The sequence below is a fragment of the Blastomyces gilchristii genome (genome assembly GCF_000003855.2).
Source record: "Blastomyces gilchristii SLH14081 genomic scaffold supercont1.2, whole genome shotgun sequence".
Lineage (NCBI taxonomy): Eukaryota > Fungi > Ascomycota > Eurotiomycetes > Onygenales > Ajellomycetaceae > Blastomyces > Blastomyces gilchristii.
Window position 1 is genome coordinate 6,913,249 of NW_003101681.1, and position 25,654 is coordinate 6,938,902.

The following is a 25,654-nucleotide window of genomic DNA, read 5'->3' on the forward strand; positions in this document are numbered from 1 at the left end:
ATAAGCTTCACTCTATTCTCAAGCATTTCATTTGAGATATCTTGACCAGAATTCCAATATAGCTCATTCTGTCTTTCAGATTTTAACAGTTTTATACTTTCTTCAACTGCTTTTCAATCAGCTTTTTCAAAGTTATACTGATTAGAGAGAAGAGGATTTTCACTCATTTGTTTTTCACTCAGTTCAATATCAAATTGAATAATCTCATGACCTGATTCTGATGTCTCATTTGAATCAATAAACCAGTTTACAAGTCTTCTTTTCATTAGATTTTATGACATGAAGATTAGATCTATAATAGACTTCTGTTTCATGTCTTTTCTAAAGAATGTTTGTTGATCAGACTTATTAACCAAATCTATTGAATGCTCAAAGGTTCATTCAACCAGATTATCAGCTCTCACTGCTCTCTTGCATTCTGAATTTCATCAGAGATGATGTGCATTGAAATCTCCTGCAATTATAGAGTTTCTTGATCAAGTTATGTTCAGAAATCCTCTATCAATTGTTCAGATATTGTTATTTTTCTTCAATGACTTTTCATTATAGATATTTATGAGCTGTATAGTATCAAACTCATTTTCTTTATCTATAATATCACTCATGAGAATATCAGGGTCAGACATAATATCAAATCTTAGATTAAATTGATATCTTGATCTCTTTCTTTCATAGATCACTACTCTTGACTTTATCTCAGACTTTTGAGGTAAAAAGCAGTAGTAGCTTGAATGAGAAATGACATATTTTTGCTCAGCATTAAAATTCAGCTTCTGAAGCAGTATAAAATCAACTTTTTATTCAAATGTAATTTGAAGACAAGAATAAATACAATTTGAGTTTCTATTCACATTATTTTGAATAAATGTGATTTTTGAAGAGTTTTTAAACTGTTTTTGTTGTTTTTGTTGTATATTCATACTAAAAGAGAGTAGAGTAGAATCTAATCACTATCATCAGATAGTAGATTATAACTGTTCTGAAAAGTAGGAATCTCAACTGCTTGCATTATATCTAGTTTATTATCAGAGTCATTTCTCAATTCTCTAATCTTAACAGAAGTTTGAGAATTCAAATTCTGTTTACATTTAGCTGAAGAATTGAAGTTTGAAGACTTAGATAGTTGAGAGTTTCTTCTTTTTGAGCTTGTAGTTGTGAGTTTACTGGCTTGACTCTTCTCTTCAGTTCTAGATTGACTTTGAGCTTCATCTTTTCTCCAGTTCTTTTGAGTTTTAGAAGTAAATATACATTCTTTTGAGCTAGATGCATGTTTTTCTTTGCAATTAGAGCACTTAAGCAGAGTATATTGACAAATTTCATCTCTTTTTGAGCATGTTTCACATTTATGCTCACTAGTTTTGTGATCTCTGGCACAGAATGCACATTTTGAGTCTTTAAAACATGAGATTGCAAAGTGTTCATATCTTTGACAGTTTGAACACTGTGTTTGAGCTTTGAGATTCATTCTTGAGTCTTTGTATTCATGAACTCTCATTTTCAAACCTGCTACTCTTACTTCAGAGATCTTTGACTGTTCAAGTGTTTTTATATATACTAGAACAGAGGCATTTCTTCTGCTTTATCTTAACTCAATTGAATTTAGTTATACAGGCTTCTTTCTCAGTTGAATAGAGTTGTATTCTTCTAATTCATTTTTGAGAAGTAGCATTCCTTCTTCACAGTCAAAAATTTCAACTGAAATATCATAAAGAATGAATTTGTCTCACTTTTCATCTCTTTCAGATAGAATTGTTGTGTTTAGCAAAGATTCTACTGCTGACTTTCAGAGATTCTCATTCTGAATAAGGAATTCAGCACTGAATTCAGGCATTGTAGTCAGAATGATGAAGTTTTCAAAGAATGATGACTCAATTGAAGCTATGACTGATTTTTGAACTTTAATATCAGTCATCAACTGAGAAAAGAACTGCTGATTAATTTCATTTCTGATTCTGAAAATGAGATTTGAGTTTAGCTTGTTTCTTTGCAGAATGTCCTGATTTGAGACTTTGAGAATAAGTCTTCTATTTCTGAAGATTTAAAAGTTTTTCTCTTTTTGCATTTTCTTTTCCACTTTTCTATGAATAGAGACATGAGCAGTATTCTTCTCAGTTTTCTCAGGATTTTGAGCAGGTTTTGAGATAGCAGATTTAGAGATAGCAGATTCAGCTGCTTGAGCATATGTTTTCTTCTAATTCAAAGAAGAAGAAGAAGTAGGAAAAAAGAAGAAAGAAGAGTAAGATAAAGAGTCAGTGATTGTACTAGGAATTTTCAAGGTTTTTTGAACTGTGTTTGAGATTTCAAGTTTGAACTTGATCATCTTCTGTAGTTGTCTAGCCTGAGCATGAAGAATTAACAGAACTTCTTCATTCATCTCACTCAGACACTGCTTTTCAAGAATCTTGCTTGCTTTTTCAAGTTCCTGTATTTCAAGAACTTGTTGTTTCTCTATTTCTTCTTTCTTTCTTCTCTTCAGAATTTCAATCTCAGGAATAGCATTTGAGAAAGCATCTTTTTTCACATCAACTGAGTGTATTTTTGAACTCATTGTTTTCACTCAATGAAAAGTTGGTCAGACTGTTTCAATTGAGATATTTCTAAGTCTGTTTTCAATTGAAAAGTTGGTCAGACTGTTTTAAAAGAAGAATCAAAGACTTTTGTGTATAAAACACCTGATTTTTTTCACACTAGTTCAGTAACTAGGTTAGATTTTTGAAGAGAATCTAATAAACTAAAATTGATTTTTGAGATAAATCAATAAAATCTTTATAATCTCTTTCTTGAGATACAGTGAGGAAAAGTATGATATCAATTAATAATAAATCAGATGATATGACAGTTTTTGAGAGAAAAACTGACAAAAAATAAATCAATTTTTTGCAGAGAAATTGATTAAAACTATTCAATTTTATTCTAAATCATTCAATTCTTCTCACACAACAAGTGTGCAACTCAAATCAGTTAATAAAGAGTATAAAAAAGAATTAAGTATTAATGAAAGCTCTTCAGTCACTGAAAAAGTAATTCTTACTTAAAAGAATATGAAATTATGACAGAAAACAACTCTGTTTTTAATTCTTTGTAAGAATATTGTATAAAATTCAGAGAAAAACATCTTACTTTTTCAAGAGAAGTAAAAAACTATTTCTAAGATCTTTTTTTTTTGCATTAACTGCTGCAGAAGAATGAGATAGAAACTGCTAAGATATACACTACTGTATATCTTCTATCAAGACTTTCCCTCTTCAGAGTCTTGATATTATAGAGAATATAAGTCTGTTTCTATATAATAATATAAATATTGTCAGTGAGATGTAGAGAAACTGGTTATTTATATCTTAAAATAGAAGACTTTATCAATGATTATATCAATATAGAGTTAATTCTCAAATTCAATAGAAATCTAGTGTTGCTGTTCTCAATCTCTTGCAGAATCTATTGAATATTGAGATATTAAAACTAGATTTAATATATCTCACTATGCAGGGATCAAAGGCTCAGTCAGATCTTGAAGTATACTGATTTTATAGTTGTTGTGTCTGCTGATTATGTATTGAGCACAGTTGCTGAGGTATCTTTTTGTACTTTTCTGTTGGGGATGGGCCAGATTGAGAGGGGTGGTACAAGGGTGAGACTTGGTGTTGATATCTAGATACACTGAAGACAGACCGCGGAGATTGCACTTCAGAAGTGGCTGTTGATTATATGCTTGATATTATCGCTGAGGTATCTTTTTGTATTTTTCTGCCAGGGATGGGCCAGATTGGGAAGGACGGTACGAGGGTGGGACTTGGCGTTGGTGTTTTGGAACATCAAAGATGAACAGGGTTTTCGCGGAGGTCGCTCCTCAGATATCTCCACAACTACAGATCGGGGATCTTCCAAAATTGAGAAGATTGGTGCATATGGCTAGGTCTCTTCACCTTACAATTTGTATGGCAATTTGGCCCGGGGTTGTGGTGTGGTAGGGGAGAATGGGGGATAATCCCACACAGGAGTTCTGAACGACGTCTGGTTCACGTTTGGCTGGATAACTCCACCACCACACGGGGTATGCGGTCGGCGATGGGGTCAAAATGCTCGTATGATCGAGGGCTTTTCGATGGATCTATCGGCGGGTTCTTATTCGAAAAATCGAGCGAGTTCGTGGTGGAGCGGTTGTGACTTCTTGAACATAGATATCATGAAAGACTTCTTATAAAAGCTTGACATTTTTTCTCAAAAGAGTTTACTGTATATAATTCATTCTGAAACTCATATTCTAAAACTGGAAGTTTTGCTACACTTCTTATTTTAGTATAGTTAAAAGCTTTAAAAACTTTCTTTTCTTATACTTCTTTAAGAAAGTTATTTCAGCAGTCTGTTTTAGCTCTTTTAATATCTGAAAAATATTGATTTCTGACAGCTTTGAACTCTATATCAGATATTACATCATTCTTTCAATCTCTTCTAGCAGTAGCTAATTGTTTTCTTTTAGATAAGATATTCTCATTTCATTAAGATTTTGAATACTCAGAAGACTTTCTCTTTGAAATATTATCTCTAACACTTGTTAGAATAATAGATGTAATGAGCTTCACTCTATTCTTAAGCATTTCATTTGAGATATCTTGATCAGAATTTCAATATAGCTCACTCTGTCTTTGAGATTTTAACAGATTCATACTTTCTTCAACTGCTTTTCAATCAGCCTTTTCAAAGTTAAACTGATTAGAGAGAAGAGAGTTTTCACTCATTTATTTTTCACTCAGTTCAATATGAAATTGAATAATTTTATGATCTGATTCTGATGTCTTATTTGAATCAATAAACTAGTTTACAAGTCTTTTTTTCATTAGATTTTATGACATGAAGATTAGATCTATAATAGATTTCTATTTCATATCTTTTCTAAAGAATGTTTATTAATCAGACTTGTTAACTAAATCTATTGAATGCTTAAAGATTCATTTAATCAGATTATCAGCTCTTACTGGTCTTTTACATTCTGAATTTCATCAGAGATAATGTGTATTGAAATCTTCTATAATTATAGAGTTTCTTTGTGGTTCGGAAGAATGTATGACCGTCGGATAATACCGCGGCCGCTTCTGAACTACTAGCGTACGCGTATGAGTGTAAAGGGGCCATAGCGTACACTAATTAATTTAGCGTACGAGATTACAATATAAGAAGCTGGTATACGCCTGTAATCATACACTGGCTTAAGCAATCTTTGAATCACATCTAGTAGCATGTCTAAAAACCAGTGAGGAGTGCAGGCTCCTCCAGGGCGTGATAATTCCATCTACAAAGTGATTCATAGTTATCATGCCAGTGTGGTTCTAGAACATCTCAAAAGATAGTATATGAAGAGCAGTGAGCAGAAGAGCATCTGATTGATGCTGCTTTGCTTGTTAAGGGAAAACTTCACACTCAGGTGAATGCCATGTATGAGACATGAACAGATGAGATGTGAGAAAGAAGATGAGAGCAGTGAACCAGATTCAAAGAAGTCTGCTCCCTACTCAAAAGAAGGATAAAAGAAGAGGTGGTCATCACTGAAGTTATACAATGATAACAGAAATCATATACCAATATAGCAATAGAATGATATAGTGATATAACAATACAGTGATATAGCAATATAATGATACAAGCGATATAATGATAGACATTGTACAATCAACCAGAAATCACTGAAATGAATATCTCTTCTAGCTGATATGAACAACACTCTTCTCTGCTACTTGAACTGAAAGGTATGCAGAACCTCTCAGAGGGTTTACTTAAAGCAGTAAGAAAAGCAGCTGAGACTGCTGAACTGGAATTGAAGCTCTGTACATGTACAAGGATTCTAAATGAGATTGAGATCTTGCATACACAGTGACAGGTCAAGATGAAAGCTAAACAATAATTGATATTTACTGTGAATTAAGCATTCACTATGAAGAGCTTCACTGACACAATTATCATCATCAATAAGAATAGAGAAAACCAGATCTTAGGCCTGCAGTAGAAGATTGAATGTTTACACAGACAGATAACTACACTGAATCTGAAGATCTCATCATGATCATTCATGATCTCTTCAGAAGTGTACACATCATCAGAGATCACTGTGCAGAATGAGAATTCAAGTATGAAATATATCAAGTCAGAAGATCTGCTGAAGTTATCAAGCTTTAATAGTGACTGAAAAAATGATGCTGCAATCAGCTGACTAAGTCAGATACAATTATATTATCAGATTGAATATGAACTCACAGACAGACAGTTAACAGAATTTCAACATGTCTTAAGATCTGCTGTATTTCTACATGAAAAAGCAAAGTCATTATAAATGACTGATGAAAAGATAAATCTTACAGATCTGAAGCAATATTCATTCTTATAAACATGAAATAAGTTTTTCAAATAAATCTTGCATAACTTTGAGAAAGTGAATGTATAAGACAAGTATTATAAATACTTTACTGAGTGTAGATAAGTGAGTAATCTTACATTGTACTTCACACACTTCAGCTTACACTATTTTATATTAAATGAAGAGCTTTCAATATCTTTCTGTTTATAGATCTTTATTCATGATCTTACATCTGAGTTGAGAGTGAAATGAAAATGCTTAATCTTATAGCCAGATATAGTGAAGAAAGTATACAACATTCTTATCATACAGAAACAAGCAAGTCAATTACAATAGAAAATACTGCAATTGAGTATATCTCAGTGAAGAATGAGTAATCAGACTTCTATAACACAAGTCACACACTCAGACACAATGAATCTAGATCTGAATGTCATTGCTAAAGTACTGAATTCTCTGAAAAAGAGATTCTCTGAGTGAAAACCTTGATATCATGAGCATTGAGCTTGCTTCAACTGCAGACACTAAAATCATGATGTAAAAGATTGCACTCAGTATGTGTAGTTAAAAAACTAGCAGAATCAGTGAGCTCAGAGACACTCACTGATATTCTATGAAAAGTCTTCAAAGTGAAAGAGATGCCTGTGTTAGATGACTCTCTGAATTCTGTAAATACAAAGAAGAAGCAGGCTTCTGAATGAGGTGCAGATGAGAATGATAAAGTGAATACTTATCTCAATATCTTGAGATCTGAAATATTAATGTATAGAGAGCACTTGAGTAAGAATTAAGAGATGACTGTAAAAGTGTTAGCAGACACAGAAGCTTCTATATAATATATTAATAATTATATAATTCAAAGATTGAAAGAGATTCACTGAGTGAAGAATCTCTGATGTATAAGATTATTTAATAACTGATATCTGATATCACCTGCAAAAGTAAGAGTTCTCTTGCACTTCAGAGAATGATCTTGCTATATTTGAGTGTGAGAGCTGCAGAATGTGAAATACAACCTTATTCTCAGACTCAATTGATTTCAAAGATTTAATCTGCAGATTCAATGATGTACATGTCATATGCAGTTGACTGATAGAAAGAAAATGATTCATACAATTCTATTAACTGATATGAGAAGGACATTTCATATCTCTGATATAGAAGAGTTAAATCTGCTTATACATTAACAAGCAAAGAGAATAATTCACAAGATCTCATCTGAAAGTATTCTGTATGTCATATAGAACTCAGAAGTGAAGAAAACTAAGATAAAGAATATACAGAAGAACAAGCATATGAAGAAGCTTCTGAAGAAGTATGAAAAGATCTTTCAAACAGATCTTTCATCAGAATTGTCACTGAAATGAGGATTTATACATGAGATTGACACAGGGGATGCAAAACCAGTCAATCAGAATATATATTCTCTGTCACAAATGCATCTCAAAGAACAGAAGTATCAGATCATTAATCTTCTAGAATATAGTCTTATATAACTCTCATCAAGTGTGTAAGGCTTTCTAGTTCTATTCATGAAAAAAGCAGATAAGAAGTGATGAATGTGTATTAATTACTGAGCACTTAACAAGCTTATAATCAAGAATGAATATTCACTGTCACAGATTCAACAACAGTTGAATACAGTTGAAAATGCTTAATATCTATCAAAGATCAATCTTCTCTCAGAATACTGGCAGATCTGTGTAGACAAACTGTCAGTTTTATAAATCACATTTAATATGCAATGAGAGAAGTTCAAATTTCTGATAATATCATTCAGTCTGATAAATGTGTCTGTTATCTTTCAAATGATAATGAATATAATTCTTTATAAACAGAATGAAACCTTATATCTTATATATCTTGATAATATTCTAGTCTTTTCAAACTCATACAATGAACATCTGAAGCATCTCAATGAAGTATTTATAACTCTGACAGAGTATAAGCTCTATATCAAATCAATCAAGTGTGTGTTTGAAATGAAAGAGTTGAAGTTCATAGAATATGTAGTGAGTGATGACTGTATACATCTTATCTTAGAGAAATTGAATGTTATAGTGAATTAACTGTGACTGAGAAATGTACACTATGTATAACAGTTTCTTGAGTTGATCTCATACTACTGCAGATTCATCAAGGATTTTGTATAAATATCTGTATCACTCTCAGATCTCTTAAGAGAAATGAATGCAAATCTGTGAAAGAAGAAGTTTCATTCAATTATCTGAAATGCTGTGTGTGAAGAGGCTTTTCTCACACTGAGAAAATATATAACAACATTCTCAGTGCTTATTCAATCAGATTATGATAAATCTTTCTATATTGAGATGAATGCATCTGAATGAGCTATCAGAGATGCTCTTCTACAGATGAGCAAGAACAGCAAGCTGCATCTGATGATATATAATGATAGAAAACTATCAGACGCTGAGCTCAATTACTCAGTATATGAAAAGAAATTGCTAGTGATCAAGCACACACTGATATTATGAGATAGATATATTGACAACAGATATACAACAACAGTGATCATAGATCACAAAAGTCTTATCTATCTATAATTAATAATAAAACCTTTCAAATGCTTAGCATGTTGAATCTCAGAGTTTCAAGTGTATAATCTTCATATCAAATACTGAAAGAGATTGAACACAGTGATGTCAGATATAATCAGTTACAGACTTAATTTCATGAGTGAGAATTCTGTGAATCAGATACAGAGAATATTTGTGTTAAACATGCTGAGAGAATGCAAGAAATCAGAATGAGTGAACATCATGATCTCTTGCTTAGAGAATGACAAGATATCAGATGACAAGTGTCTTGTGAGAGTAGTAGAAGAGATGCTTCTGAACTTTAAGCTGAGAAAATTGAGAAATGAAAATAATGTTGTGCTTTATCATAATCTAGAATATGTAGAAGCTCTCTATCTAGAATCTTCATTTAGATGTGACTTGATGACTCATATGCACAAGGAATTCAGTCACTTAGAAAGCTCTGAACTCATGAGTGTACTTGAATCAAGAGTATACTAGTCAAGCATGACTGAGGACATTCAGGCATACACTCATGACTGCTTGAATTGCCAGGTTGTGAAAGAATCTAAGAAAGAGTTGAAATATGAGAAAGTGCAATATCAGATGAAATGTATAATACAACTGTTTAAATAATGAGAGATGAATCTCATAGACATATTGCTGTGGATGTCAAATGAAAATCAATGAATAATCACTACTATTAATTACACTACTGACTGGCCAGTCATGAAAGCAGTTTCAGAGATAACAGAGGAGATGATGATGAAGTTTCTACATGATAAGATCTATATCAACTATGAAATGCTGTGTGAGATTCTAACTGATAACAGTGTGAATCTCATAGAAGAAGCAGTGAGGCATTTCATGAGCCAGTTACAGACAAGATATTATAGAACAATGTCATATCATCTGTGAACAAATGAGAAGATGAAACACTTGAATGAAATCTTGAGCAACATGCTGATGAAATATCTAGTGAACAAGCCTATAAGACTATAAGATGAATATCTCAGACAGATGCTACTGACCATGTGAATTTAACAGCATGCAGTCATCAAGTGTTCACCATTCTACCTGTTGTATGAATTGCATCCACGCATCCCAGAGAATGCTTCAGAAAAGGTGGAGAAGAAAGCAGTTGCAGATGCAGCAGAAACAGCAGTTGTGAATACAGCAGAAACAGCAGTTACAAACACAGCAGTAGCAGTTGCAGATGCAACAGTCACAGACACAGAATCAAGATTGAAAGAGATCAGCCATGCATATGTAAAAGCTAATAAGTTACTCCTGAACTGAGCAATTCAATTGAAAAGAATACAAGACTCACTTATTAAGAAATTGAGTCTCAAGATGAGAACATGAGTTCTTATACACAATGAGAGTTCTGAGAAGTTCTAATCTAGGTGATTTAAGTCATATAAAATACTCAAATTACATTCTCTGAGAATGTATGCATTGAAAGAATCAGAGGGACAGATCTTACACAATGTAATCAATGATTTACAACTTATGAAAGTAAAGATACAAGACTTGAGCAGATTATGATTATTCACAGCACTATTATCAGCATTGAAAAAGAAGAGACTTACAATTGAAAAGTCTCATGAAGTAAGAGAAATCATAGATACTTATGAATCAGATGATCTCACTTATTCCAATCTTTTCATGATTATAAGAAAAGAATGAGAAGAAATGAAGAAATCAGGTGAATATCACACTTTAATAAGTAATAAGACTGTAGTCAGTTGTATAATAACACACTGCAGACAGTGAGCACAACATAGCAAAGAGCAGTCTCAAAGTGACAGACTTGCACATGAGTCAGATCACAGAAGAAAAAGGAATTCAGAGTTGAATTTGACTGTTTACACCAGTTCAATTGCAGAGATCACAGAGGATGAACTATCTGAAACATTCACAGACATGTGAGATCAAGTTATCTCAATCTCTGAGAACACTCAGAGGTCAGACAAGGTTAGTTTTAATGAGTTATTCACTGTAGTAATCTAAGTGAGTGAAGAGAGACAGTATAATATGTGAGACAGAATCACAAAGATGAAAGCTGCTGAATCTAGTCACTGAATGCTGTACTATATAGAGATCACATAAGAGTAGTAGCTAGCAGATAAAGAAAAAGTATAAGAAAAAGAAAAGAGATAATGAATTGATCATCAACTGTAAGAATCAGCTGTAAAAAGACAAATGTTATCATACACATTTCATTCATTTTCATACATCACATGTTTAATCTATTTCCAACATCATGTCATCTGAAAAACATCAAAAACAAAGGAAATCTCAAAACTCAAGATCTGTAAGAAATTTGAGAATTGTAAGCTGCTCTTACAACAACACTATATATATCTCTGATTTCTCTATCACTCTGTATACAACATTAATGTCATTTATCACAAGATTGACTGAAATGCTAATATAGAAATGCACACACATATGTGTAGAGAAATTAAAGAAGAGTGTGAGACTCACAGAATCAGAAGTCAGAGCAGAGAGAGTGAAGATAAAAGAAACAGAAGAAGAAGAAGATACAGAACTGAATAAATAACAGCAGAAGTCACTCAGAACTGAATAATTATAATCTGATATACACACAATCTTCTCTGCAGAGAAGGGAGAGAAAGTAATAGAAGAAGCTTAAGAGTAGAAGAGAGTAGTCTCTGCAGCATTGTTATCTTTGATTAGAATGATCTCTGATGCTGAAGCAAATAAGAACTATTATTAGTATACAAAAATTAAAAAATCAGAAATGAGAACAGTTACTGAATAAACACTCACTGATCTTAGAGTTGTATGCATAATTACAACACACACAAGGCTTCTCAGAAAGAGAGAGAGAGACATAGAAGAATGTAGAAAGCAGAACACAGCATGCAAATGACTCATTCTCACAATGACATTTCAGACAAGATATACAAGCCTCATGCTCACAGATGTAAAAGAGTATAACATCTGTGTTTCTGTTTCTGAAAACACAGATATTTTTCACCTGCATTACAAAGTCAGATGACAGATGCTAGAGAATAGACTGATACAGATTAATCATTCTAAAGGAATTTATCAGAGTAAATGTCTCTGTGATGTTGAACTTTACAGTCATAAAAAGTTTCTTGATGTCTGTGAATGCTATGACTTCATGCACAGTAAAACTTATAATGATTTTCTCTAAGAACAGAAAAATCAGCATCAGAAAGATGTGGTTCGGAAGAATGTATGACCGTCGGATAATAACGCGGCCGCTTCCGAACTACTAGCATACGCGTACGAATGTAAAGGGGCCATAGCGGCCGCTAATTAAATTAGTGTATGATATTACAATATATAAGAAGCCGGTGTACGCCTGTAATCATACACTGGCTTAAGCAACCTTTGAATCACATCTGATAGTATGTCTAAAAACCAGTGAGAAGTGCAGGCTTCTTCAGAGTGTGATAATTCTGCCTATGAAGTGATTTATAGTTATCATATCAGTGTGATTCTAGAATGTCTCAGAAGATAGTATACAAAGAGTAGTGAGTGAAAGAGTATCTGATTGATGCTGCTTTGCTTATTGAGGGAAAACTTCACACTCAGGTGAATGCCATGTATGCGAACAGATGAGGTGTGAGAAAAGAAATAAGAGCAGTGAACCAGATTCAAAGAAGACTGCTCTCCACTCAAAGAGATAAAAGAAGGGAGTGGTCACCACCGAAGTCATACAATGATAACAGAAATCATACAGTGATATAACAATAGACATCATACAATCAATGAGAAAACCACTGAAATGAATACCTTCTCTAGTCAATACAAACAACACCCTTCTCTGCTACCTGAACTGAAAGGTATGCAGAACCTCTCAGAGAATTTACTCAAAGTAGTAAGAAAAACAGCTGAGATCACTGAACTGAAATCAAAGCTCTGTACACATATGAGAATTCTAAATGAGATTAAGATCTTATGTACACAGTGACAGGCTGAGACAGAAGCTAAACAACAATTGATATTCACTGTGAATCAAGTATTTACTATGAAGAGCTTCATCAATGCAATCATCATCATCAATAAGAATAGAGAAAACCAGATCTTAAGTCTGCAGCAGAAGATCAAATATTTATATAGATAGATAACTACACTGAATCTGAAGATCTCATCATGATTATTCACAATCTCTTCAGAAGTGTACATATCATCAGAGACTGCTGCACAGAATGAGAATTTAAGTATAAAATATATCAAGTCAGAAGATCTGTCAGAGTCATCAAGCTTCAATGACAACTGAAAAAATAATGCTGTAATCAGCTGACTAAGTCAGATGTGATCATATTATCAGATTGAATATGAACTTACAGATAGATAGTTAACAGAATTTCAACAAGTCTTAAGATTTACTACATTTCTACATGAAAAAGTAAAGTTATTATGAATAACTGATAAAAAGATGAATCTCACAGACTTAAAGTGATATTCATTCTTATAAATATGAAATGAGTTTTTCAAATGAATCTTGCATAACTTTGAGAAAGTGAATATGTGAGATAAGTATTATAAACACTTCACTGAGTGTAGATAAGTGAGTAATCTTATATCATACTTCACACACTTCAGCTTATACTATCTCATATTGAATGAAGAGCTTTCAACATCTTTCTATTTACAGATCTTCATTTATAATCTTACATCTGAGTTGAGAGTGAAATGGAAATGCTTAATCTCATAATCAGATATAATGAAAGAAGCATATAACATTCTTATTGTACAGAAATAAGTAAGTTAATTATAACAGAAAATACTGCAATTGAGTATATCTCAGTGAAGAATGAGTAATCAGACTTCTACAACATAAGTTATACATCTGAATATAATGAATCTAGATCTGAATGCTATTGCTAAAGCACTGAATTCTCTGAAAAAGAGATTCTCTGAATGAAAATGTTGATATTATAAGCATTGAGCTTGCTTTAACTGTAGATGCTAAAATCATGATATAAAAGATTACATTCAGCATACACAGTCAAGAGAAGTAAGAGAGTCAAAAAACTAGCAGAATTAGTGAGCTCAGAGACACTCACTGATATTCTATAAAAAGTCTTTAAAGTGAAAGAGATGCTTATATTAGATGACTCTCTGAATTCTGTGAATATCAAGAGAAAGCAGGCTTCTGACTGAGATGTGAGTGAGAATGAAGTGAACACTCATCTCAATGCCTTGAGGCCTGAAATGTTAATGTATAGAGAGCACTTGAGTAAGAATTGAGAGATGGCTGCAAAAGTGTTAGCAGACACAGAAGCTTCTACACAATATATTAATAATTATATACTTCAAAGATTGAAAGAGGTTCATTGAGTGAAGAATTTCTGATATATAAGATTATCTGATAACTGATATTTGATATTATCTGCAAGAGTAAGAGTTCTCTTGCACTTTGAAGAATGATCTTGCTATATTTAAGTGTGAGAGCTGCAGAATGTGAAATACAATCTTATTCTCAGACTCAATTGATTTCAAAGATTCAACTCACAGATTCAATGATGTACATGTCATATGCAGTTAACTGATAGAAAGAAAATGATTCATATAATTCTATCAACTGATATGAGAAGGACATTTCACATCTCTGATATAGAAGAATTAAATCTGCTTATACATTAATAAGTAAAGAGAACAATTTGCAAGACCTCATCTGAAAGCATTCTGTATGTCATACAGGACTCAGAAGTAGAGAAAATCAAGATAAAGAATATACAGAAGAATAAGCATATGAAGAAGCTTCTGAAGAAGCATGAAAAGATCTTCTGAACAGATCTTTCACTGAAATTGCTGCCAGAATAAGGATTTGTACATGAGATTGACACAGGGGATGCAAAATCAGTCAATCAGAATGTGTACTCTCTGTCATAAACACATCTCAAAGAACAGAAGCATCAGATCATCAATCTTCTAGAATGTAATCTCATACAACTCTCATCAAGCATGTAGAGCTTTTCAGTTCTATTTGTGAAAAAGATAAGTGAGGAGTGACAGATGTGTATCAATTATCAAGCACTTAACAAGCTTATGATTAAGAATGAATATTCACTGCTACAGATTCAATAACAGTTGAATACAGTTAGAAACATCTGATATCTATCAAAGATCAATCTTCTCTCAGAATACTGACAGATTCACATAGATGAACTGTCAGTTCTGTGAACCACATTTAATATGCAATGAGAGAAGTTCAAATTCCTAGCAATGTCATTCAGTCTGATAAATGCACTTATCATCTTTCAAATGATGATGAATACAATCCTTCATAAACAGAATGAAATCTCATATCTTATATATCTCAATGACATTCTAGTCTTTTCAAACTCATACAATAAACATCTGAAGCATCTCAATAAAGTGCTTACAACTCTGACAGAGTATAAGCTCTATATTAAATCAATCAAGTGTGTGTTTGAAATGGAAGAGTTGAAGTTCATAGAACATGTAGTGAGTGATGACTGTATACACCTCATTCTGAAGAAATTGAATGTCATAGTGAATTAATCATGACTGAGAAATGTACACTATATACAACAGTTTCTTGAGTTGGTCTCATACTACTGCAGATTTATCAAGGATTTCATATAAATATCTGCATCACTCTCAGATCTCTTAAGAGAAATGAATGCAAATCTGTAAAAGAAGAAGTTTTATTCAATCATCTGAAATACTGTATGTGAAGAGGCTTTTCTCATACTGAGAGAATATGTAATAACATTCTCCATGCTTATTTAACCAGATTGTGATAAACCTTTCTACATTAAGATGAATGTATCTGAATGAGCTATCAGAGACACTTTTCTACAGATGAATAAGAACAGCAAGCTGCACTCAGTGATGTATAATAGTAGAAAACTATCAGATGCTGAGCTCAATTGCTCAGTGTATGAAAAGAAATTGCTAGCAATCAAGCACACACTGATGTTGTGAAATAGATATATCAACAACAGGTATACAACAACAGTAATCACAGATCACAAAAGCCTTGTCTATCTATAATTGATGATAAAATCTTTCAAATGCTTAGTATATTGAATCTCAGAGTTCTAAGTGTATAATCTTTATATTAAATACTGAAAGAGATCAGATGCAGTGATACTGAATATAATCAGTCACAGACCTGATTTCATGAGTGAGAGTTCTGTGAACCAGGCACAAGAGATGTTCATATTAAATATACTGAGAGAATGCAAGGAATCAGAATGAGTGAATATCATGATCTCTCACTTGAAGAATGATAAGATGTCAGATAATAAGCATCTCATGAAAGTAGTAGAAGAGATGCTTCTGAACTTCAAGCTGAGAAAATTGAAAAATAACATTGTGCTTTATTATAATCTAGAATACACAGAAGCTCTCTATCTAGAATCTTCATTTCAACATGACTTGATAACTCACATGCATAAGGAATTCAGTCACTTAGAAAGCTCTGAACTCATGAGCATACTTAAATCAAGAGTATACTGATCAAGCATGACTGAGAATATTCAGACATACACTTACAAGTGCCTGAATTGCTAGATTGTGAAAGAATCTAAGAAAGAGTTGAAACACAAGAAAGCACAATATCAGATGAAGTGTATAATACAACTGTTCAAATGATGAGAGATGAATCTCATAGACATATTGTTGCAGATATTAAATGAAAATTGATGACTAATCACTGCTATTGATTACACTACTGACTGGCCAGTTGTGAAAGCAGTTTCAGAGGTGACAGAGAAGGTGATGATGAAGTTTCTACATGATGAGATCTATGTTAACTATGAAATGCCATGTGAGATTCTAACTGATAATAATGTGAACCTTGTGAGAGAAGCAGTGAGACATTTCATAGACCAGTTACAGATAAGATATTATAGAACAACATCATATCATTCACAGATGAATGAGAAGATGAAATGCTTGAATGAAATCTTGAGCAACATGCTGATGAAATATCTAGTGAGCAAGCCTATAAGACTATGAGATGAATATCTCAGACAGATGCTGTTAGTCACGCGGATTCAACAGCATGCAGTCTTCAAGCATTCATCATTCTACCTGTTGTATGAATTGCATCCGCGCATTCTGGAGAATGCTTTGAAAAAGATGAGGAAGAAAGCAGTTGCAGATACAGCAAGAACAGCAGTTGCAGATGCAGCAGGAACAGCAGTTACAGACACAGCAGTAGCAGTTGCAGACACAACAGTTGCAGATGCAGAACCAAGATTGAAAGAGATCAGCCACACACATACAAAAGCTAACAAGTTACTCCTGAATTAAGCAATTCAATCAAAAAGAATATGAGACTCACTTGTTAAGAAATTGAGTCTCAAGATGAGAATATGAGTTCTCATACACAATGAGAGTTCTGAGAAGTTTCAATCTAGATGGTTTGAGTCATATAAGATACTCAAATCACACTCTCTGAGAATGTACACATTGAAAGAATCAGAGAGACAGATCTTACACAACTTAATCAATGATTCATGACTTATAAAAGTAAAGATGTAAGACTTGAGCAGATTATAATCATTCACAGCACTATCATCAGTATTGAAAAAGAAGAAGCTTATAATTGAAAAGTCTTGTGAAGTAAGAGAAATCATAGATACTTACAAATCAGATGATCTCACTTATTCTGATCTTTTCATAATTATAAGAAAAGAATGAGAAGTAATGAAGAAATCAGATAAATATCACACTTTAATAAGTGATGAGACTGTAGCCAGTTGTATAATAATGCACTGCAGATAGTGAGTGTAACATGATAAAGAGCAGTCTCAGAGTGACAGACTTGCACATGAATCAGATTGTAGAAGAAAAAGAAATTCAGAGTTGAATTCAACTGTTTACACCAGTTTAATCATGAAGATCACAGAGGATGAACTATCTGAAACATTCACAGATGCATGAAATCAAGTCATCTCAATCTCTGAAAATGCTCAGAGATCAGGTGAGGTTAGTTTCAATGAGCTGTTCACTGTAGTAGTCTGAGCAGGTGAAGAGAGACAGTATAATACATGAGACAGAATCACAAAGATGAAAGCTACTGAACCTAGTCACTGAATACTGTATTATATAGAGATCATGTAAGAGTAGTGACTAGCAGATAAAGAAAAAGTGTAAGAAAAAGAAAAGAGATAATGAATTGATTATCAACTATAAGAGTCAGCTGTAAAAAGACAAATATTATCATACACATCTCATTCATTTTCATACATTATACATTTAATCTATTTCCAACATCACATCACCTGAAAAACATCAAAAATAAAGAAAATCTCAAAACTCAAGATCTGCAAGAGATTCAAGGGCTGTAAGCCACTCTTACAATAACACTGTGCATGTCTTCAATTTCTCTACTGCTCTATGTATGACAGTAATGTCATTTATTGCAAGATTGACTGAAATGCCAATATAGAAATGTGTACATGTATGTGTAGAAAAATTGAAGAAGAGCACAGAACTCACAGAATCAGAAGTCAGAGCAGAGAGAATGAAGACAGAAGAAACAGAAGAAGAAGAAGACACAGAATCAGATAAATGACAGCAGAAGTCACTCAGAGCTGAACACTTATAACTCAGTGTGCACACAATCTTTCTCACAGAGAAGGGAGAGAAAGTAACAGAAGAAGCTTGAGAATAGAAGAGAATAGTCACAGCAGTATTATCATCTTCAATCAGAATAATCTCTGACACTGAAGCAACTAAGAATCATTGTTAATGTATGAAAATCACAAAATCAGAGATGAAAACAGTTACTAAACAAACACCTGCTGATCTTAGAGTTGTACACACAATTGCAACATGCACAAGGCTTCTCAGAAAGAGAGAGAGAGACATAAGAAAATGCAGAAAGCAGAACACAGTGTGCAAACAGCTCATTCTCACAATGACATCTCAGACAAGGCATACAAGCCTCACATCTACAGGTGTAAAAGAGTATAACATCTGTATTCTCATTTCTGAAAACACAGATATCTTTTGCCTGCATTACAAAGTTGAATAACAGATGCTAGAGAATAGACTGATACAGATCTATTATTCTGAAGAAATTCATTAGAGCAGATATTCTCACAATGTTGAACTTTATAATTATAAAAAGTTTCTTGATCTCTGTGAACATCATAACTTCATACACAGTAAAATTCATAATGATTTTCTCTAAGAACAGAAAAATCAGCATCAGAAAGAAAAGATGAAAAAGAAAAAGACTTACAATTTCAACACTGTTAAGAGAGAGAGTGATTCTCTGATATAAATGAATAATTATCTTATCATGAATATTTAAAATGAATGTAATAATCAGCATTCATAACTGAGCTTCAGATAGTTGTGTTATATATAGTCTTCATACAATAAATTGTTCTAGAGATCAGCAAGAAGAGTGAAAGTGTATATACTGAGAAACATAATTCACTGAGTCTATGCAACATCTTCTTGAAACAGAGAGAGCTAGTAAGAAAGGCAGAGACAGTAAAACCAGAAGTAGCAGAAGTAGAGGTCGCAGGAACAGGAGTAGCAGAAGTGGGAGAATCAGACACAGAAATAAGTGTAGAAGATTGAGAGAGAGCAGCAGGAGAAGAAGTGACAGAAGAGGCAGGAAGAGACATAGAAGACTCAGTCACATATGACATGAGTAATTTCTTCATTATCACATTCTTCAAGTTCTTGATCAATGATTCAACACTGAGTTCACTATCATCAGCAGACATGAATCTGTCAACATGTGAAGATTCTACATGAATAAAAATAAACATATCAGCATCTGTGTCCATGCAAAATCATGTCAGAAAACATGATCAGAAACTCACTGAGAAGAGAAACAGTTGAGAATGTATGAGAAGATGAAGAGAGTGTATAAGAAGATGAAGAAGATGTGTCATTCATAATAATACATTCTGATAATCATTAGAAGATAAACAAGTCCTGGCCATGTATGTTTCACAACACATTATACTTACTGCTAACAAACTGCTCAGTATGAGCACTATAATGATGCTTGTTATGAGAATAGAGAGCCATTGTCAGAAATGCATATAATGTGATAGATGAACAGATGAAAAGAGTTGAATAGAAGAAGAAGTAGAAATCTGAGATGAGATAGTGATATTTGATGATGATGATAATGAAGAAGATGATTGAAGAATAAGAAAAGTTAGTGAATGAGTGATGTAATATAGTGAAAGTTTCTTTATAAGAGCATACACAGAATGCTAGCTGAATCAGAGATAGATCACACAACTGTGAAACACTAGTGGCAAGCTAATTCACATGAAGCTAGGATGTATGATATGATCACGTGAGTGTGATTAAATCTGATAAGGGAGAATGTGGTTCAGAAGAATGTATGACTGTCAGATAATAACACAACCACTTCTGAACTACTAGCGTACATGTATGAATGTAAAGGAGCCATAGCAGCCGCTAATTAAATTAGCGTACAATATTACAATATATAAGAAGCCGGCGTACGCCTGTAATCATACGCTGGCTTAAGCAATCTTTGAATCACAAAGACAAAGATGAAAAAAGAAAAAGACTTATAATCTCAACACTGTTGAAGAGAGAGGTGATTCTCTGAGATGAATAAATGATTATCTTATCATGAATATTTAAAATGAATGTAATAATCAGCATCTGTAACTGAACTTTAAATAGTTGTATTATACATCATCTTCATACAATAAATCATTCTAGAGATTGACAAGAAGAGTAGAAGTGTATATGCTGAGAAATGTGATTTATTAAGTCTATACAACATCTCCTTAAAACAGGGAGAGCTGATAATAAAAGCAGAGACAGTAAAACCAGAAGTGGCAGGAGTAAGAGTCACAGGAACAGAGATAGCAGAAGCGGGAGAATCAGACACAGAAGCAAGTGTAGAAGATTGAGAAGTAGCAGAGAAAGAGACAGAGAAAGAAGCAGCAGAGAAAGAAGTAGCAGAAGAGATAAGAGAGAATACAGAAGACTCAGTCACACATAATACAGACAATTTCTTCATTATCACATTCTTCAAGTTCTTGATCAAGGATGCAACATCAGATTCACTATTATCAGTGAATATGAATCTGTCAACATGTGAAGATTCTATATAAATAAAAACAAACATATCAGTATCTGTGTTCATGCAAAATCATGTCAGAAAACATGATCAGAAACCTGCTGAGAAGAGAAACAGTTGAGAGTGTATGAGAAGATGAAGAGAGTGTATGAGAAGGTGAAGAAGATGTGTTATCATTCATGATAATATGTTGTTCTGATAATTGTTAGAAGATAAACAAGTTCTGATCATGTTTCACAACATATTATACTTACTGCTAATGAACTGCCTGGTATGAGTACTACAATGATGCTTATTATGAGAACAGAGAGCCATTGCCAGAAATGCATATAATATAATAGATGAACAGATAGAAAGAGTTGAACAGAAGAAGAGATAGAAATCTTGAAAAATGATAATATTTAATGATGATGAAATGAAGAAGATGATTGAAGAATGAGAAAAGTTAGTGAATAAGTGATGTAATATAGTGAAAGTTTCTTTGTGAGAATACACAGAACACTAGCTGAATCAGAAATAGGTCACATAATTATGAAATGCTAGTGGCGAGCTAATCTGCATGAAGCTAGGGTGTATGACATGGTCACATGAGTGTGACTGAATCTGGTGGGGGAGGATGTGGTTTGGAAGAATGTACGATCATCAGATAATAATGCGGCCGCTTCCGAACTACTAGTGTACACATACAAATGTAAAGAAGGCCCTAGCAGCCACTAATTAATTTAGCGTATGAGATTCAATATATAAGAAGCCGGCGTACGCCTGTAATCGTACGCTGGCTTAAGCAACCTTTGAATCACATGTCTTTCAGATTTTAACAGTTTTATGCTTTCTTTAACTGCTTTTCAATCAGCTTTTTCAAAGTTATACTGATTAGAGAGAAGAGGATTTTCACTCATTTATTTTTCACTCAGTTCAATATCAAATTGAATACTCTCATGATCTGATTCTGATGTCTCATTTGAATTAATAAACCAGTTTACAAGTCTTCTTTTCATTAGATTTTGTGATATGAAGATTAGATCTATAATAGACTTCAGTTTCATATCTTTTCTAAAGAATGTTTGTTGATCAGACTTATTAATCAAATCTATTGAATGCTCAAAGATTCATTCAATCCGATTATCAGCTCTTACTACTCTCTTACATTCTGAATTTCATCAGAGATAATGTGTATTGAAGTCTTCTGTAATTATAGAGTTTCTTGATGAAGTTATATTCAGAAATTCTCTATCAATTATTCAGATATTATTATATTTCTTCAATAACTTTTCATTATAGATATTTATAAGCTGTATAGTATCAAACTCATTTTCTTTATCTATAATATCACTCACCAGAATATCAGAGTCAGACATGATATCAAATCTTAGATTAAATTAATATCTTGATCTCTTTCTTTCATAGATTACTACTCTTGACTTTATCTCAGACTTTTGAGGTAAAAAGCAGTAGTACCTTGAGTGAGAAATGATATATTTTTGCTCAGTATCAAAATTCAGCTCCTGAAGCAGTATAAAATCAACTTTTTATTCAAATGCAATTTGAAGACAAGAATAAATGCAATTTGAGTTTCTATTCACATTATTTTGAATAAATGTGACTACAGGCGCTAGTCACTCGCAGGATGCATCTTAAGCTAATTACATTTAATTCTCTATAATTAACCGACCACCGCGTCTGTCCTCTCAGGCCAGTCACTAATTTCCAGAGGCATTAGTTAGTGACTGCCACTGCTCACTTGATACATACCAAGCTTTCAGTTGCTGATCTCAGCCTCATTAGATGCTCATAGGCCTATCAATCAGCTGTTGTGACCTCGCTCTGTGTTAGAGACTAATCATAGACTCAATGACTGCAGTTCTCTCTGCCAGTATTAGGGCTTGACAGAGAGCTTGCAGGCTCTAGCCTATCAGAGTGCCCTGTCTAGAGCCTAGATACACATCTAGGCCTGCTAGTCAGATGATTTTCAAAATCATTCTCTGTATTTGAGAGAAAGCTAGGCTTCAATGACAGCTCTAGTTAGAGACTTGTTTAAGTAGTGTATAATCACTACATTAGGCTTGGCTCTATATTGTTAGAACCTTGACAGGTGTATAGTAGAATAGTGAGACATTGACATCTTATATCAGCTCTGATAAGTGTTCACAGAATCTCACTTAACTAGTGACTTGGCTTGCAGTAGAGAGTTCTACCCTGTATCAAGCCTTACTAATTAGGCTCAGCCCCTATTACATGAGGGCTTTCATGGGTAAGAAGTGACAGATGCCAGCGGTGGGATTCGAACCCACGCATCTCTAATGTGTGCGGCCTTGGTTACCAGTCTTACCAACTGGGCCACGCTGGCATGATATTTATAAAGAAGCTGAATAAAGATATGCAGAACAAGCTCATTAAGCAAGACTCTAAGCTCTTAACTCTGAAGAAACTGATAACTCTTATTCACTGCTTATGAATCACTGTGAGAGTCACAGATCTGTAGAGAGCAGACTATCAATCAGTTCTGCAAGAGTTAGAACAACAGAGAACAGATTTATCAGAAAAAGATAATAAGATATAGAGAGATTTATATCTGACTACTGAGCAGAGATAGAGAGCTTCATAAGCTCTTATAAATAGAGTATATAACAGAGAGATCAAGAATAAGAAACTCTGTTTTATCTATTCTAAATCAGAACATCTTCACACAAACTGTCTGAATAAATTAAAATAGAAATTTAAGAAGTCACAGATAGAGTCAGCAACAGCCTTCTTAAAGATCTTAAAGCTAATATCTGAATCTGTTACTCTTTTAATAAAAATGCTTACTTATAGAAAGAGACTGTACTGTGATACTGCTATCTTACAAGTATGAGAAGTATTAATGAACTCAGAATCTCAGATCACTGTGATGTCTCTAAAGCTCACAGAGTGAATAAGCTGAAAGATAGAAACTGAGAATCTACTCTTATAACAAGCAGAGTGTGAGAACTCAGATCTGAGAGCTGAGAGACTTATAAGAATTATCTTTGAATTATAAGATCTCTCTGAAATCTGAAGAAGATTTGCAGAAACTGTGATTATCACAGACATTACAGATGATATGTATTTAGAACTTGTATAACTTCAAAGACACAATTCACACATAGCTGTTCACAAGTCAGATTTATACTTTCAATCAGTGTTAACAGACTCACTTACAGAGATAGAATCAGTTAATACTGTAGAGTTAATTAGAGAAGATAAGCTTATCTATATAATAACTTTATAAGTGTCTGAGAATCTTGCAGTTATAAAAACTGAGCTTCAGATATCAGAGAAATACTGAGATCTTATAGAGATATTTAGCTCAGCTAAGATAGCTGAGCTTTCTTCTCACTGTAAGAAGAATCTGATAATAGATTTAATAGAAGAGTAGAAATTCTTCTGAGAATCAATCTATAAGTGCTCTTATTATAAGACAGAGATCTTACAGATCTATATGAAGAAGAATCTGAAGAATGACTTCATCTGATCTTCACAGACCTCTGTAGAAGTCTCTGTGATATTTGTAAAAAAGAAGAATAAAGATCTCAGATTGTATGTAAACTATTATAATCTGAACTCTAAGATAATAAAGAGTCACTACTCTCTATCTCTGATTAAAAATGTGATCAACTGTCTTATGAGAGCTGTTATATTCACACAACTGAATATGATTAATATATATATATAGCTGTAAATATAATCTGAGAATGAATGAAAGACTGTCTTTAGAACTGTACTGAGATTATTTAAATATCTAGTGATATCTTTTAGTCTGACTAATATCTCTACAGCATTCCAGTCTTTCTTCAATAAAATACTTCATATATATCTGAATATCTTCATAATAATATATCTGAATAATGTGATGATGTACTCTGTGAAGAAGAAAGAACATACTAAGCATGTGTGAAGTATGTTAAAGATCTTAGATAAGACAGAACTGTATATTAAGCTTATAAAGTATAACTTCAGTGTCTGCTAAATTAATTTTCTAGAATATATAATCATTATAGATAATATTCAGATGAAATCTTCATAGATTAAGACTATTCTATCATGACTAAAGTTAACTAGTATTCATAAGATTCAGATCTTTCTGAGCTTTATAAATTTCTATAGATGATTTATTCTTACATTTATAAGAATCTTCTTGACCCTTACAGACATACTGAAGAATGAAAATAAGAAGAAGTCATCTCATAAACAGAGAATGAAAAGGTTGTTGAGAAGAAAGAACTGTAAGAACTTTCTTATCTCAGAAGCTCACAGAGTCTTTATAAGATTGAAATAGATATTCATAGATACAGTAATACTGTTTCACTTTGATCTTTTACTCTTAATCAGATTGAAGATAGATATCTTCTTCTTTATAATTTCAGAAATAGTCTTATAACTACAGTTAAATGAGAACTGGGTTTCAGTGATCTTTTTCTCACAGAAGATGCAACTTATAGAGATCAACTATAATATTTATAATTAGAAGCTTCTTATAATAGTGAAATTCTTTCATCACTGATATTACTACTTTAAGAATCTTATGATAGTGATTACTGTTAGAACTGATCATAACAGCTTATAATAGTTTACTTTAATCAAGAAACTCTCACAGTAGCAGATTCACTGAGCTCAGAGACTGAGTAAGTTCTGATTCAAGATAGAATATATCAAGAGAACTAAGAACTCAGTAGA

The 25,654-nt window shown here is 33.0% G+C and overlaps 1 pseudogene across 1 annotated transcript; it reads right to left on the bottom strand.

The window, feature by feature from the left end:
- Positions 1 to 23,225: 23,225 nt before the first annotated feature.
- Positions 23,226 to 23,306, bottom strand: BDBG_16440 (annotated as a pseudogene). Its single transcript has one exon. The product of its transcript is annotated as a tRNA-OTHER (tRNA).
- Between the last annotated feature and the right edge of the window lie 2,348 nt (positions 23,307 to 25,654).